We start from the raw sequence: 4,178 nt of genomic DNA on the forward strand, positions 1-4,178 counted from the left end.
CTACGCCTCTTTGACTCCTGGTGGATCACAAGCCCCGCCCAGGAACTACTTTTGGATCCTTGAATGAAAAACACACGGGAATTGGTTTTTCCTGAAAATGCATTGACTCTCTTGAAGACTGGGTACCCCTAAGCCTTTCCCTGCAGGTCCCCGGGCCCAGTCAGGGAAGTGGCCAGTGGCCCCTTACCCGAGATCTCACGTGTCTAGTTGGCTTTAGCTCCTGCAGCTTCTGCATCCCTTCCCTCTTCCCAGAGTCATGGTGATTCTCCCCACTCCACTCTTCATCCTACCCTCACCCTAGGAACTCTAAGTGTCCGCCCCTTGCCCAGCCATTTGCCTTTGGTGTCTTTATTTTTTATTTTATTTTTTTAAGAACCATCTTTTATTGGGGGAGGGGTCACCAATCCTTCTTGGCCGCCGCCTTCCGCATGGCTGCCAGCACGTTGCTCAGCTCCTCCCTCTTTCTCTTGGCGCGGATGTACGCGCCCACCCTCTTCTTGATAAACTTGAGTGCTCGCTTGTCCTTGGACACCTTGAGCAGCTCCATGGCGCGCCGCTCGTAGGGCGCGAAGCCGCACACCTCCCGGATCATATCTTGCACGAACTTGGTGTGCTTAGTGAGGCGCCTGCGGCGGCGGCTGTGTCTCGGCTTGCTGATGTTTTTTCGTCACTTGGTGGCCTTTGTTGAGGCCCACGGCCATGGGGTAGCGCAGGGCCATGGCTGCAGCTTTCCGATGGCGGCCGGACAGGAAGCTGGTGTCTTTATTGGTCGATCAGAAACCAATCGAGGACAAAGAATTTCAGCATCTGGGGCTGGAGAGATGGCTCAGTGGTTAAGAGCACTGACTGCTCTTCCAGAGGTCATGAGTTCAAATCCCAGCAACCACATGGTGGCTCACAACCATCTGTAAAGAGATCCGATGCCCTCTTCTGGTGTGTCTGAAGACAGTGACAGTGTATTCGTCATATATAAAATGAATAAATAAAATCTTTTAAAAAAAAAGAATTTCAGCATCTGGACACGCAGTTTTCTGATTGAGTCAAAGCATTAGAACCAATCTCCAACAAATATATATGTGTATGTGTGTGCATGTATGCATGGGTATACATGTGTATGTATGTATTTATACATACACACACAATGTGTGTGTAGATAAGGCACACATGTGGAGGTCAGAGGACAACCTGCAGGAGGTAGTCTTCACAGCTGTCTTGAGAGTTCCTTCCAACGTGCATGTGAGGGTCAAACTCAGGTCCTTACGTTTAGCATCGGGGCCCCTTTACTCACCGAGGCATCTCTCAGGGCCTTTGAATTATTATTATTATTATTATTATTTTTTTGGTTCTTTTTTTTGGAGCTGGGGACCAAACCCAGGGCCTTGCGCTTCCTAGGCAAGCGCTCTACCACTGAGCTAAATCCCCAGCCCCTGAATTTATTTTTAAAACCTTTAGAAGTTTTACTTATCGCCGTGCCACATGCATGTATGATGCACGGGTTTGCATGCTGGCACCCACACACCACAGCACACATGTGGCACCCACACAACATAGCACACATGTGGAGGTTGGGCTCAGGAGTCTTTTCTCTCTCTTTGTCTTGAGATCCGGGGAGCAAACTCAGGCCTTTAGGCTTCTGAAGCTCAGATTATTCTGACTCTTCTAGTCCTGTGACTTTGGGCAGGTGACCTGGATATGTACCTCAGTCTCCTGGGTTGTAAAACAGCAGAGAGTATCTGGCCGTATTGTATGTCAGGTTTCAGTTCCATTGCTAATTGTGTTTGATCTACTGCCCTAGAACTCCGAGGGGCGATGAGGGAAAGTGCATGTCATACAGCACACGTTACAAACACCGACTGTGAGTAATTAAAAAATTAACCATCTGCTGAACATATTTCACGCGTTTCTCATTTTTAAAATCATATATTTACTTTTATTTTATACACATTGGTGTTTTGCTTGCATGTATTTCTGTGTGAGGATGTTACAGACAGTTGTGAGCTGCCCTGTGAGTGCTAGGAATTGAACCCAGGTTCATCTGGAAGAACAGACTCTTAACCCCTGAGCAATCTCTCCAGCCCCGGGTGGCTTAGCCCCAGGTTGTCCCCAGGTTGCTCATTCTGTGTGTGTATCTTTCTCTCCCTCCCTCCTAACTTCCCTCCCTCCCTCCCTCCCTCCCTCCCTCCCTCCCTCCCTCCCACTCTTCCCCTCCCCCTCCCCCCTCTCTTTCTCGATCTCATTCCCAATGTAGCCTCCTGCCTCTGCCTCTCAAATACGGGGTTGTACCAGTGTACACCGCCACGCCCCGCTGTTATTTAACGCACTTTTATTAAAAGATTCCACGTGCGTGGTCTCCCAGAGAATGAGGAGTGGGAAGGACCACAAATGGACCTGAATGTACTTCAGTTCACCCACTTCCCAAATCATCCCGCACGGTCACTCGTGCTGGGGCCCACTAGGACCTCAGTCCAGCAGAGGGCGCTGTGACCTCAAAATGCAATTCTCAGCCTGCCCCTTGGCACAGACGTGCGGAGATGGAAGGAGGGAACCCACTGGGGCATTTTGGCTGCACCCCCTTCAGGCCCTTTGTCCCAACCAACTTCTTTCTCCAAGCACTCAGCAAATCTCCTCAGCCACGCTGCTTGCTGCGGTGTGAACATCACCTCCCTTACTCAGTGAAGCGATCGGCTGGAGATTTCAGCCTTCTGTTACTCAGTGAAGTAACAGATCGGCTAGAGATTTCAGCCTCTGGATCTTTTTTTTCTTTTTTTTTCTTTTTTAAAAAACCCTAAGAGCCTCATTTCAGCGGTGAATCATCGGCCTTGTGCTGCTTGCTCTCTTTCTGTTCCAAATTCCAAGGCGGCAACTTCTGTCTTAGCCTTCTGGGCACCCGCAGCCATCTTTATCGCAGCCCAGCTCCTCAAAACAAAATTCATTCACTCTCCAGTCTACTCTTGTTTCAACTGTGCTGGAAGACAAAGAGCCTCTTCTCCCAGTCTTTCATCAAACAGTTCTTTGGGACCAAGATTACTTTCATGCAGAGTTGAAGAGAGTTAACCTTTATTGAGGGCATACGCTGCGCCAAGCACTTGACATTACCCTCTCAATTACTCTGAGAGGTTTCTGGCCCATTTAGTAGGTGACACAGTTAAGGCTAAGGGACATTCTAAGGTCACACAGTATGGAGCCATTTTTTTTTAAATAATAATTTTTGGAGAGGGCAAAAGGTTGGAGAAATGGCTATGCAATTAAGATTACTTGTTGCTAGGGGTTGGGGATTTAGCTCAGTGGTAGAGCGCTTGCCTAGGAAGCGCAAGGTCCTGGGTTCGGTCCCCAGCTTTTGCAAGAGGAGCCAGGTTTGCAAGAGGAGCCAGGTTTGGTCCCCAGACCCCTCATTGTAACTTACATTTGCCCACACTTTCCATTGGGAAAGATTTCACACGCTCTGGCCTCCTTGGGCAACAGGCACACATATGATATACAAACCTAAGGTTTTAAAATTAATTAATCTATTGTGCTGCACTGCATACAGAAGAATGCATAACATGCCCAGGACACTGTTCTGAAGGGTCAGGTTTCTTCTTCCACTGTGTGCACTGGGGACTGAGCTCAGGCAAATGCTATACCAATGAGCTACATCCCCAGCCTTCCAATAACATTTGTTTGTCTGTTTTTTCCAGATATGGTTTCTCTGGGTAGTCCTGGCTATCCTGAAACTCACTCTGCAGGCCAGGCTGGCCTCCAACTCATAGATCCACCTGCCTGTGCCTCCTGAATGCTGGGATCAAAGGTGTGCACCACCACCATGAGAGATTTTTTATTTATGAGCATGTGTGCCAGTTGAGTGCACTGGACTTATAGGCTTTTGTGAGCCGAACTAAGCTTGGGTCCTCTCGAAGATTGGCACCCACTCCTCATTACTGAGCCATCTCTCCAGTCCCCAACAAACTTCTTTGTATTACATTTATTTGTGAGATGGGGGAACACGCACACCATAGAGGATGTGCGGAGGTCAGAGGACAAGTTGCAGGAACCACTTTTCTTCTGCTGTGTGGGTCCCAGGGATGGCGGGCAGGTCATCAGACTTGATGTCAAATCCCTCTGCCCACTGAACCATCTCACCAGCCCACTAACTCTTTTTTGTTTAATACCAAAGTACTTTATGTGTGTGAATTTTTGTC

General features: G+C 48.6%; 1 pseudogene; it reads right to left on the bottom strand.

The window, feature by feature from the left end:
- Positions 1-369: 369 nt before the first annotated feature.
- LOC108352139 (60S ribosomal protein L36 pseudogene) lies at positions 370-719 on the bottom strand (annotated as a pseudogene).
- Between the last annotated feature and the right edge of the window lie 3,459 nt (positions 720-4,178).

This window comes from Rattus norvegicus, chromosome 10, assembly GCF_036323735.1.
Source record: "Rattus norvegicus strain BN/NHsdMcwi chromosome 10, GRCr8, whole genome shotgun sequence".
In the NCBI taxonomy this organism is placed as follows: domain Eukaryota; kingdom Metazoa; phylum Chordata; class Mammalia; order Rodentia; family Muridae; genus Rattus; species Rattus norvegicus.